The 14,106-nt window shown below is 37.9% G+C and overlaps 2 long non-coding RNA genes across 2 annotated transcripts; both read left to right on the top strand.

Annotated features, from left to right (window-relative positions):
• The first annotated feature begins 9,929 nt into the window (after positions 1-9,929).
• Positions 9,930-11,583, top strand: LOC126824794 (uncharacterized). Its single transcript, XR_007681628.2, has 4 exons — positions 9,930-10,076; positions 10,368-10,432; positions 10,537-10,774; positions 11,372-11,583. It is a non-coding gene; the product is annotated as an uncharacterized LOC126824794 (long non-coding RNA).
• Positions 11,584-11,931: 348 nt separating this feature from the next.
• Positions 11,932-13,445, top strand: LOC126824793 (uncharacterized). Its single transcript, XR_007681627.2, has 4 exons — positions 11,932-12,059; positions 12,253-12,367; positions 12,455-12,628; positions 13,074-13,445. It is a non-coding gene; the product is annotated as an uncharacterized LOC126824793 (long non-coding RNA).
• Positions 13,446-14,106: the final 661 nt, after the last annotated feature.

Raw genomic sequence — 14,106 nt, 5'->3', positions numbered from 1 at the left:
TATAAAATACCCACTGCCAGACAAACTTTCTGCTATAAAAACCCCGCCAGACACCCCCAAATGTTAGACCGCGTAAAAATTGTGCTGGAAATGAGCTTGATAAAACATTTGGGATATCACAAGGAATCAACCTGAAATGAACAGGTATATCTCATTGAGCACAAAACAGATTTCGCTAGACCAATTTTCCTCGGCATAAGCCCGCCACCCAGACACCCCATAAGGGTCCCATATTTTTGGCTAGATTAAACATTACATTGGAGTTACCACATGTAACGAAGTTAAAATCAACAATTAAACTGTACTTAGTATAAAATACCCCATGTCAGACAAATTGTCAGGACACAATGATTGGCCCAACAGAGGTTCTACAATGTAGAATCTACATTTTGGGCTAGATCAAACATGTGAACCACATGAAATAAACAGGTACATTTCATTGAAAGCTTAACAGGCTCTGCCAGACAAGGACCCCCCCCCCTCCCTCGAGACGCCCAACAGAGGTCCTACATTTTAGGCTAGACAAATCGGCCCCGTTTGTCGCGACGCAGGAGCGCCATCACGTAGTGATCTCTAAAACTATTATGGCCACTTCCGCCTTCATTTCTATCGGGTTTGGAGCTCAAAGTACGGCAATAAACTCGCTCTAACTTGACTGAATGAAAAATCTAACATACCTTTCGACTTTGTGGAATAACAATCTATAATTCTACTGATCTTTTTTTGAAAATCTTATCGGATTCCTGAGAACAGATGTAGGCCTATTTTCTTCATGATCACCATCAAAACATTGAAGAATCCATTATGTCGTAAATTTTATGTTAATTAGATGCCATTACTTAGATTTTCCTTTTTCTCACTGTTTTATTGTCGATTTGGGATGATACGAATATTTAGTATATATTAAAGACGTCTCTATACATTTGACCTCATTTGACGTTTAAACCTATATAATGTACATGAATTTTAGGTACTATTTTTTTTGCGGATGAATACAGCTGTTCTGTAATGCTTAATATTGATCTGTAACATTAAGAGTTAAGTGGATTTATCTCCTTTCATGATTTATAATAATGTTCTCATGAGCCGTTTTTTTTTCGGCATGAAGCCTTAGTGCATAAGGTACTTATATGTGTATCTCCCCTGTTGGGAGCTATGTATACTATTATATTTTCTTACTTGACTGTCATTTGGGTTTTCTCTCTTTGTTTCAAACCTCGTGGGTTTTCTGTAACATTAAGAGTTAAGTGGATTTATCTCCTTTCATGATTTATAATAATGTTCTCATGAGCCGTTTTTTTTTCGGCATGAAGCCTTAGTGCATAAGGTACTTATATGTGTATCTCCCCTGTTGGGAGCTATGTATACTATTATATTTTCTTACTTGACTGTCATTTGGGTTTTCTCTCTTTGTTTCAAACCTCGTGGGTTTTCTCCGGGTCCTCCGGTTTCCTCCCACTGCTAAAGACCCCTACGCGCAAGCGAATTACGTAAATAAAATTAAACCATATGTTAGTCCCGAAATGACCTAGTTTGTGTCGAGTGGACGTTAAACCCCATTTCTCTCTCTCTCTCTCTTTGTTTGCTCTGTACCATGTCCCCTGTGGACCCTTGATTGGAAATAAAGCTATTATTATTATTATTTATTATTATTGTATTCTGTTGTAGACTGTGAAAATTTTGGATCCATGTGTCGACGCTTTAAATCGCATGGATCCATTAAACCTTCTAACTGTTTAATTCCATTTTTTTCATTGAAGATTCTTATATTACAAATCTTTCCTTACACTAGAAACGTAATCACTGGATCAAAGATGAAAGATACCACATGAAACACAGTTAAAATGAACAATGGGACTCTACACTAAGTATAATATACGCAATACCAGACAATTGTCTGCTGTATAAGCCCCGCCCGACAACACTATAAGTTGGAACCTGTGGACACAAGAGATTCGAATTTACCATACCAGAAAATGTTTCCAAAGCATACGCAACCGTATTTAATAATGTATATAGGGGTAGATTTCTTACAGACCCAGAGTCATCACTCAAGTATTTTCCGAGTTAGAATCGTCACCGAACACCATAAGAATACACGGATGCCCACACTCGACATTATAATACTGGATTATAATACTCATGCTTTTCTGTCTATACTTAATTGAAGGGATTCAGTCCGTGTCCCGGATTTGCAGAGTCAGCACTTTGCCAGATGAATTGCGCCCTTCATTATGTGCGGAGAGTCTTTGCGCAAGGTAGAGAAGAGCACAATCGACCTTCGTAATATTTGATATCAGGTTTTCCCGAAACAAGATCTTTAAAAGCTGAAAATTTTATATCCACAATAACTATATGCTGAATTATTAAAGGTGTCCCTTTGATTTCAAAGTCGGGTTTTCCTCAGGGTACCTAGTGATCAAGTCTTCGCAATTCGTGAACGTTTACTCTCTTCAAGCTGGATGCATAAGAGGATATGCCGTAATATAGCCCCCAGACTAGTGCATGGTGAAATGTTGTGCTCGCCTTTCCTCCATGGTGAAGGATTCCTTAAGGGTATCAGTTAGTACCTTCTTCATTTTTCCTTTCATTTGACACAGTTTTACATGTCTGGGCTCATTTTGTTTTAACCCTTCATACCATACAATGAACAGACAAACTCTTCTGTTTTATTCTGGTCTGGTTGATCTTCAGGGGCACGCTCTGGAATTGAGCATAGGGGACTCACTGCAGTCATTATAGGTCTTCGTGCCAGTAGGACTTCCTCACTGCATTCTACAGGAAGGGCACAATTAAGCCACAAGAAGTTCTCAAGAACGATGCAGATAGAACACTCACCCATTTCTTCAACATACGAGTTGGAATGCTGGAAGAGTGGGACCCTTGTTATCATTGGACATGTATGCTAATAGCCACACACCCGCTTACCCAATGATGTGGAGATACTCATCACTCTATCACATGAAATTGACAGTCCTAGCTGTTAGATGTGGTACCCCCTGTGTGTCAGTGTTTCATCTAGCGTCTTGGTGATGGGGTGTAGGGGGCTTATGCTGAGGAAACATTGTCTGGCAGAGCTTGTTTTGCTCTCAATGAAATGTCCTTATTCATTTTAGTTTAGTTCCATGTGGTGTCCCCAATGTTTGATCAAGCTCTGTTCAAATACGATGTCCACGGGGCCAAAGATTTGGATGTCAGCCGGGGCTTTTAAAGCAGACAATTTGACTGGCATTGGTTCATGTGGTACCTCTATGGTGGCTGATAGTGGCCATATTAAATCTCGCCCTTTTCATAACGCGACAACACGACATCACGACAGTATTGACGCAATCATACGACACTTTATTCTGTCGTATCATCGTGTTATTTTTATCGTAACGTCGAGATGTCGACTTATTGTCCTAGTCTCCTTCTACAAGTCACAAAAATACAGCTGTACTCATTACATCATATATAGGCCTAAGTAGCAGATTTGATAAATATAAAAGAGATAGTAGGAAAATGTTGATTAATTATTTGTTTTCTCAAAATAATGAAACATTTTGTGCCCACAAGTGAATTATATTTGGTATTATATTAATATAATCTAGAATACAATAGCAGGACCAAAGTGAGTTAGCTAAGTTAATTCCTCGAAGAAAAAGTGGTGTCGGGAGGTATCGAACAAGTAAGCATCCATTGCCATGTGTACGACACCCAACAATATTTATAGATGACTGGAGCGATAGTTTAAAAGTGATTTCACAAGACAGGGTGGGAAGGGGATTGTAGAAAAACCAAATCGGGCCACATTCTTTAAAATCACAGCATTATCATAGTGCAGCACGTCACCCCAATAGTTGCAGGTGTTTTTTTGAATGAGGTGGAGAAAACGATTCGCAGCCTGTCATTAAGTCAACTGGCGTGGTTTCGAATCCCCGGTTGTACGTGACAAGGAATAGGGTCGCCTGTCCAACCTCGTGGGTTTTCTCCGGTTTCCTCCCACTGCTAAATACCCACTGCTAAATTTTGAAATAAAATTAAACAATGTTAGTCCTGAAATGACCTAATTTGTGTAGAGTGGACGTTAAACCCCATTTCTCTCTCTCTCTCTCTCTCTCGGAAGTTTAAAACAGCACATGCGCCATAGTCTTAATCTACAAGACCCTTTCTACAACTATTCGCTAAAACACTTATCACACGTAAAAACAATATAATTTCAAAATTAAAAAAGGTTTAGAAAATATATTTTCATAGATCTGTTTTTATTAAGGTGTTATCTGTCAACCCTCTGGTATAACTACAGACTGCGGAACTAGATGTTCAAATTTGGCATAATCATTACTTTCAAAGAAAGGATGACATGAAATGAAATGAAATGGGGTTTAACGTCCTACTGTTCTCTCCTAAGCTGGGCTAAAGACGACAGGCATACGCCATACAGTGTGCTATGAGGGAATTTTGCCCGTGCAGCGGCGCTACGGCCCGCTCTTATATCGAAATCCAACTGCCAAGGGATCTTTTACGTGCACGCCAATGTGTACACGGGACCTCGGTGTTTCGTCCCATCCGAACGACTAAACAGCTGTCATTGTCAGGCCCTCCGTCCTGCATCACTGACAAGGGGGAACCACGCCAGTAAATCTTGATGAATTTTGTCGGCCTATGCAGGGATCGAACCAATCTGTGAAAGAAGTGGTCTAATATCTCTGTAAAAGATGACTGTTTTCAACACATGCAATCACGTCACGCAGTGTCAATCATTGGACCAATGGCGCGTGCATTGTTTATATAAGACGTAACTGCTTCGGGTAGAATGATGCGTTTTACTCATTTTAATACCCATTTACGCTACATAGGAAATATTTTTACCTACAAATACTTCAAATGTCTTTATTTATTTTTCTAATACATAAAAAAAAAATGTTTTAGAATTAAATTTGTCGGAGGAATAATGTTAATATTGGGGACTCATTAAGTCGCATCGATGTCATCCTTATCAGTGACTGTAGCGGCCTAGCGAATATTCACTTGTGATCAGTGTGGGATCGAACCCCGACCTCCAGGCTAGCGAGCCAGCGTCTTGCCCACGTAGCCACGCGATCCCCTAAAAGGATGATACTCTCGGGTGTAAATACATGACCGAACCACTACTGTCATATTGAAGACGGGCATACGCCATACTATGAGCGAAATTTTGCCAGGACAGCGCACTATGGCCTACCATTATATCGAATTCCAACTACCAAGGGATATTTTACGTGCCAGGCCCTCTGTCCAGCACAACTGACAAGACCACGTCGGAAAATCTGGATGAACTTTCTCGTCCAATGAAGGGATCGAACACCCAGCTTTCGGGTTACCGAACCAACGTCTTACCTGCCTAGCCACTGTGACTCCCCCGCAAAATATCAAGCACCAAAAACAATGGATCTTGGCCTTATGATGACACACTATGAAAGCCTCATACGCCCCACCCCCCTCCCCCACGTCTCTTATTTTGTTTTACAAATAATTTCAGAATCAATAAAATGGTATCAATGATGTTTGATACGACTGGACAATAACATGTATAACATTGATTAAACAACATAGGTAGTAATGAGAAATATTACATATTGAATCCGTATTAGTGATAATGTACATTTACTCAATACGTTCTTTCCAATAGATCATCATTTAACTTGAAACAAGGGAAACAGTCGATCGAAGAAAACAGATTTTTTTTTTTAAAAAAATAAACAAAAACAGGTTTCAATGTGACAGTAGTGCTTCGGTCATACATTTACCTCCGAGGGTGCCATCCTTTCTTTGAAAGTAATGATTGTGCCAAATTTGAACAAATTCCATCTAGATTCGCGGCCTGTAGGTAGAGTGTTGACAGATCAAATGTAAAAAAAAATAAAAACAAAACCATAAACCCCAGACCTATAAAAATATATTTTTTTAAACTCTTTTAATTTTGAAATTATATTGTTTTCACATGTGCTAAGTGTTTTAGCGAATATTTATAGAAGGGTCTTGTAGATAAAGACTATTAGCGCATGTGCAGTTTTAAACTTCCGAGACGACAAGTCGACAAGTCGATGATACGACAGTTTAGTGTTTTGTCGTACCGTCGTATTATCGACTTGTCGTGGCGATAAGTCGATGATACGACGACACGACAAAATCACACGATCTTACGACAAAATCACGCGATTTTACGACAGAACAAACTGTCGTAAGATCGCGTGATTTTGTCGTGTCATCGACCCGATTTTGTCGTGCCGTCGTATCATCGACTTATCGCCACGACAAGTCGATGATACGACGGCACGACAAAAAGCGAAACGGTCGTATCATCGACTTGTCGACTTGTCGTCTCGGAAGTTTAAAACTACACAGTGCACATGCGCTATAGTCTTAATCTACAAGACCCTTTCTATAACTATTGGCTAAAACACTTAGCACATGTGAAAATAATATAATTTCAAAATTAAAATAGTTTTAGAAAATATATTTTTATAGGTCTAGTTTTTTTTTGCGTTTTATCTGTCAACACTTTACCTAGAGGCCGCGAATCTAGATGGACTTTGTTCAAATTTGGCACAATCATTACTTTCAAAGAAAGGGTGACACCCACGGATGTAAATGCATGACCGAACCACGCTTGTCATATTGAAACTTGTTTTTTAAAATCTTTTTTCTTCAAACGGCTGCTTCCCTTGTTTTCAAGTTAAATGGTGATCCATTGGAAGGAACATTTTGAGTAAATGTATCATTGATACGGATTCAAAATGTAATATTTACTACCCTATGTTGTTTAATAAATTTTAGACACATTAATTTCCAGTCGTATCAAACATCATTGATAGGGACCTACCATTTTATTGATTCCGAAATTATTTGTTAAACAAAATAAGAGGGGGGGGGGGTGCGTAGGGGACTTTCGGAGTGTGTTCATAGCTGAAGGCAGTACTGGGCCTATTTTTAATCATCTAGGCCCCGATCCCATTAGTGATGCCAAACGGATGAATATGCGATAAGGTCAATAACAGCTGCAAATCGCTATCTTCACCTCATAAAAAAACCTCCCCTGAACTTATTGGGATGGCGTGCTACCCCAATGCGGTGATTTTATGTGGTCTGATTTGAGGTTTTATATAATCCTCTTCCCACTCTAATAAAATAAATTGGAAATCTTCTGAAATCGCTTCTAAACTATCGCTTCAGTAATCTATAAGTATTGGTGGGTGTCGTACACGAGGCAATGCATGCTTGTTCGATACCTACCGACACCACTTCTTATTCAAGGAATTAACATAGCTGACTCACTTTTGTCCTGCTATTATAATTCTAGATTTTTTGAATATAATACCAAATATAATTCAATTATGGGCGCAAAATGTTTCATTTTTTTTAGAAAACGAATAATTAATCAACGTTTTCCTATTATCTCTTTTGACGAGTCTTATTGTATCTAATCTGATGTAATGAGTACAGCTGTATTTTTGTGACTTGTAGAAAGAGACTATGCCAATAAGTCGACATTACGATAAAAATAACACGATGATACGACAGAGTTAAGTGTCGTATGATTGCGTCAATACTGTCGTGATGTCGTGTTGTCGCGTTATGGAAAGGGCGAGTTTTAACATGGCCACTATCAGCCACCATATACCTCCAATGTTTAATCTATCGCAAAATTTGGGATCATTGTTGGTCATCTTGGGGGTGGGGGTGGGCTTACATAGAGGACAATTTGTCTGGTACGGCCTGCTTTGTACGGTATCCGCAATGTTTGATCCAGTCCAATTTTGGTCACCCTCTTTGGTGCTTTAAGGGCCACACGCAGTAACTAACTGGACCCCGACAGACTTCCATATTTGACAAGGTTAGTTTACACAGTAAACGCTCCGATACTCAGGTACCTTGTTCGTTGTTCCCAAATGCTCTGGACTAGACCTTATCTCTTTTACTTTTCAGCAATATGGTGTCTACAATGAACTTGCTGATGGTCGTCTGTTGCTTACAGGCTTCACAGACGTCGTCACTTTTAAATCTACCGTCCCTGTCTACCCCTGGTTTGAATAAAGGAACAGTTAACAGTCAGGATGAATATGTTTGGATGGAACAAGATTGTATTTATCTAGAACCCGAAAACATCACTGCGCCTTTTGAATCTTGGACTCTACAACATAAATTTAACTATAGATATAAAAAATGTGGAGAGAACTGCACCACACCACCACCTATAGGAATCAGAAGTGCCGTACCTTTAGGGGGTAGGCGCTGTTCATATTGTTGGGTTATATGACGCATTTATACCGGTGGTCATTCTCAATCTCCATTTAAAGGAGGTGGTCCGACTCTTAGACAACGATGATAACTACTCTGGATATGGCGTCACGTCAAATGTGTTTTAGTAAATCGGTTAAACTTGTATGTGTTATTCGCAAGGAATTGTTAGTCTATTTCTATCCTTTCCAGTTGATATTTTCCAGTTCTGGTTAGACCCGGCATGTTACGAAAGAATCTTTAATATAGTGAGGCGTTTCAACGGACGCGTGTTCAATTTTGCTTTTATAAAATCTTGATTCTAGTATCTGTCACCGTTATAATATAATAATGAATTATAAATTTGTAGAGTGCATTCTTTCCAGTAAACTGTTTCCGATCTCAAAACATCAATGGGAAGTTTATTCCACAATCATTACTATTATTTGTCACTACAGGTGTTACTACTGGGAGTGTTGAATTAAGAGCTGATGGAAGTTTTCATGAATGGACATTAATGAATCTCTCACCCGTGGGTGGAGCGAAAATTCAAGTAAGTTGCGACATACACATTGTTCATATAGTTCGGGTACGCAGGGGACCTCAGTTGAATGGAAAGTTTGAAGGAACCTGCCACAAGTATTTGTTTTTGGTGACAGTTTTAGAATGGGTAGTAAATTTTCTAGATCGCACCTGCTATTTAGAAACACGTAATTACGATAATGATATTTTCAGGTTTTTGATGAAGCATTCCTTGGATTACGTACTACAAGTAAACCCTACCGGAACCCAAATAATGATAAACACAGAAACCGCCATGACGAGAAAAGCCAATCTTTGGTGTTAAGAACACATCCTCCCTCTGGTTTACCAGGTGTACAGAGTTTATCTTATACTGGTCTTTATCCAGCAGCCCATCTTACAGTTGAAGATACACGTCTACCAATAACTGCTAACGTCACTGCCATGTCAACATATTTTTTTAATGATCTCAACTCTTCAGCTTTTCCCGCCATATCTTTCATCTTTACTGCAACCAATCCGTCCTTGACCGACACAGTTGAGGCCTCCTTCATGTTTAATCTACCTTTTGGTATAGAAAAAATGACCAGCAGAGAATTTGCAATACAATCAGGAATTCAAAATGGCGGTCAGAGTAGAAGTATGATTAAAGAAGCGGCTTCAGAATTGGAGTGCTTCACGATGTGCAATGAGTTACCAGCTTGTTTAACATGGATCTATGATGATTCTAATTCGACCTGCACCACTTTAACTTCCATAAACTTGAATGGTTTTAATGTTTCTAAATCATCTGGTTTAAAAGGCACATGGAGTATCAGTCAATCAACCCAATTAAAATGTCTGACTTTAAACAGACCTGGCACAGCCCCACCTAGCGGCAATATATCACTATGTACTAATATGGAGCTTGATGGTGTGACATTTGGTGTTGCTGATGATATTGGTGATCTATGGAAAATGTTTTCTGACAGTGGGCAATTTAATTTTTCCGGGAGTAACTCATACGGAGTCCATGGTGCTATTTCTGTTAAAATGACCCTTCCACCAGGTCAAGTGGTAAAATTGCCAATGACAATGTCCTGGTTTTATCCTAATAGAGATTTTGGTGATAAAGTCTTTGGAAATTGGTATCAACATCTGTTTTCTAGTAGTGAAGACGTAGCAGAGAAAATGTTAAATGGTGAAAATGCTAATCTTGGTGAACAGTCAGTATCTGCTACTAAGCTGCATCAAGCCTTTCTAGGTACCCAGGATAACCCAAGCAGTGTCCCCGTTTGGTTATCAGACGTATTAATCAACAGTTTAAGTCATATCAGGTATATCTTAGTCATTTGAGGAATGATGATTCCTTTCTCAATGTTACACAAAATGTATTTATACCCTGGATCACAAAGATATGGTAAATACTACTAAATAGCCAGTAGAAATGCTACCGGTGTAATATTTTATGACTAACTATGTATGAAGTGGAAAAGCATTACAGTTCGAATTCTAATTAAGACTTTGATCATAGCGTAACAAACACAAACGTGATCACGGGCCACGGTCTGTTTTTTTTTTTAAAAGTGTGTATTGAAAGGTGATTTTTAAAATTTAAATTTTCACAGGTCTGCTTTTTGGGTGGCAGATGGAAGATGGCGGCAATTTGAAGCGTTTGATTGCCCAAATGTTGGTAAGTAAAATATATCATCTTAGTATTAAAGTAGAGTAGAGTAAATTTATTTATAGTCCAAATCCATTCAAAACTTTTGTATGACGTTCTAATATTTCTTTAAGATTCCGTGCATAATGACGGTGAACGTCATATTCCATATATCATGATATTCCCTGAATCAGTTAAAAATAAGATGATTGGATGGGCTAAATCACAGCTGTCCAATGGTATGATGCCAGAGATGTTACAGCCTATTAATTGTGAAGCTAAATCGATAAAACCAGCAATAGATTTACCTGGTGGGAGAATTATGTCAGACGTTTCTTCGATGTTCATAGTTTATTTACTGGAACTTTACAAGTGAGTTATGTGTTAAGACACATCTAAATGAAATAAGTATGTCACATCCATAGAGACAGCACGCTTGTTGGAGGTCTATTATAATTATACATTTTTAAATGTATAATTATAATAGACCTCTAACAAGCACAAGTCTAAATATCAGCAATGATGCTAAGGGTTACTGAATGGGGCTACCTTCAAGGTTCCACTCAGAGCTTCCTTTTGAAACGATACCTACTGGTGTTTAGCCGAAAACCCATCGCACACTCCCTTTTAACCCCCCCCCCCCATACACCCACCCACCCATCCATATGGCAATACGACATTGACCCTACTTACGTTATTGGTGAAATGCAAGGAATTTGCTAATATGAAAACTGTATAAAGAATTTATACACGTATTTACATATTTGTAATGTAGATGTGACATTTTTTCGGGTATTTCCACTTTATTTAGTTTACCAGATTATTACGATATAACTTCGTGATAGACATAATTTGTAAAACAAACCGTGTATGTTCAATTGTACAAAACTCAGGAAAACCCTGTTGACCTAATTACTTTTGTACTCTAATTTATTCACGAGTTTTGTGGTTTTGTTGCTTATCTTTCAGGTGGGGAAACGAACAAGAGCTTGCTTCATCTCTGTGGCCGTTTGCTAAAAAAGCTGCCGAATGGCATATGGTGTCTGCAGAGAAATATGGAACACTTTATCGTATTCAAAATACTTATGATAATATTGGACTTAATAACTATGACGTAGCCACTTATAACTCGGCTTTCCATCTTTTGGCCATGAAAGCAGCCGAGCAGTTGGCAAGTGCAATGGGTAAGTGGAATTCAGAACTAAAAACAACTAGAATATTATATTGCGTCACAATAAAGCATTTTAACAAATTAGCTATATCTTTTTTTTTTATTTTAAAGATATCAAACCGTTAAAGATCTGTAAAACTAATACAAAGTAACTCAACTCTGTGGTGAAGGTAAATTTACAAATTTCTGTTGACTTTGGCATTAGTTTCGCTTCTGTTTTACTTGCTAAAAATGATGCATTTATGGTCATGGGTTATTGATCAACTGGCCAGATAAATTCGTCATTTAATTAGATTCTAAATGATTTGTGATTCAGGTGATACAGATTTTGCCAATAAATCAAGAAAAGCTTTTGAAGTTGGACAAATGGCTCTAGATAAATATTTATGGAACAATACGATGGGATATTATAATTCTTATACACCACATATAAACATGACTCAACCTAATCCAGGTGCTATTATGACTGATTGTTTTTATTCTCAGGTATTTTTATTTTCTATTTTACAGATATCGCTTGATTGATATCATTATGTACATCCTAATGACTAGCGTAATGAATAGCCTTACTCGTTCCGTTTTAAACACCTCATGTATTTCAGTGTTGGGTTTTGGGAGAGTGTGGTGACTCAGGTTAGCGTAACCTTGTTTATTATTAATATACTATGTGTGATTCCAGGTCTTGGCTCATTCAGCTGGTCTTGGTGATCTTGTCGACAGGGGGAGATTATCCTCTCACATGAACGCAGAGTTATCACACAACGATTCTCCTTATGGTATGATAGTTCAAACTGGTACGTAATAATAATCTTTGATAACCTTCAAATCGATGGTATTTGCTAACAAAACGCCGTCTATGTTTGTTAAATCTGTGTTTTTAGGGCGATATCCATATCCTGGACCTTCAAAGGACAATGCGGTATGGATGATGGGCAATCCTAACTGGGCCTCCACGCAACTTCGTCTTGGACTTGATCCGGAAGAAGCTCTGAATGTAGCCAAGAAAAGCCTTGATAGATACCGCACTGTTATTAATGATCTGTGGAACGTGGCTGGTAAGGGTTTTAAGTTTATTTTTTAAAGGATTATTTGCGTTTTCCAAATAAAAATATGCCAATATTAGTACCAGCATCATTATGGTTGGGAGCAATGAACCAGTTAAGACCAGAATTCTAATTAGTAGCGATACCTTTTAACATAGTGGTGTAATCTACTTATGCATGTACATTGGCCATTGCAAAATGACACATGTACAAAATGAGTCGGAATTATAACGTATAACGTAGATGCCACGCCCTAGGGCATCTAACTCAAAGAAATTTGCAAGTTATAACTTAGTTACACGGGAATCATGTCTTGTTGTGTCTGGTAGTATGTAGTTTCAGGAAAAAAACAATCTAGCCATTCCACAATGTACATTTGTTTTGACAAAGAATTAATCAAATGACCCTAGTTAACATATATTGATAGGAGTAAGTATGTGTGATCTTTTATACTTAGGTCTCTCTGGTGGAATTGGTTATGGCGTTGGTGGTCAACCATTGATGCTCAGTCACTATGGATACTACATGTCATCATGGCATATATTGTTGGCTTTATCTGGACAGGAAGCGGATCTACCATCCGGGATATTGACCTTTGAACCTAAAATACCAGCACCATTTAATTACCCAGTGATGTTACCAGGTGTACTCGGCACTATATCATCTAGTGTCAGTGATACAAACGTAACGTCATACACATTAACTCTGATGTTTGGTCAATTAAATTTAAAACATCTGGGTGTCAACAAAACATTCTTTCAAGGTAACGTGTCCGTTAAAGCCGGAGAAAGTGTTCAGTGGAATTGAAAAATAAAAGTGTACAATACCATTTTCTGAGTTTTCTCATTTTAATGTGCATTTCGATCATTGTAGTTGAATTTTTGCGGTTGATCATCGTGGCCATTTCGATCATAATAGGACACTCCTCTTGACCCATGTCTAACAATTACAGGACGCCTCTTCAAGCAACATAATCTGTTCGTCAGATTTAATCATCCCCACTAGTTTATTCGTTTGGTTAAGCTACACTAGCATTAACTGTTTATAAAATAATTTCAGCCAATCAGAAAGCTTATTCCGCAAAATTGACGAAGATATTATCAATTAAAGGCTAATATAACAATCTATAGTTTGGTTCACCAAAATGTAAAATAAGTGTTTTTTTACAATTTGAAAAAAATCCTACTAAAAAATAAAAAAAAGAACAATGCAATATAAACACGAATTAAATTCAATATTAATTTTGTCCAGTTCATCCATTATTCATATTGTTATCTTACTTTGAAAAGATGGGTTCTTGGTATCTAATAATCAAGACATATTTTTTGTTGACAAAACTGATCAAATAAGAACCATGATGTATTTGTCATCAGTCAATTGTAGCTAGTGGAATTGCAAGTAATAATATAGGGGGATATTAAAAGCTCATGCGGAATTTTAAAATAAATTGACGAAAAAAATACCAACCACCTCTTTTCCCGCGCCTTTTC

Source organism: Patella vulgata, chromosome 6 (assembly GCF_932274485.2).
Source record: "Patella vulgata chromosome 6, xgPatVulg1.2, whole genome shotgun sequence".
NCBI classification, from domain to species: domain Eukaryota; kingdom Metazoa; phylum Mollusca; class Gastropoda; family Patellidae; genus Patella; species Patella vulgata.
This window is presented reverse-complemented; position numbering and strand designations above follow the sequence as displayed.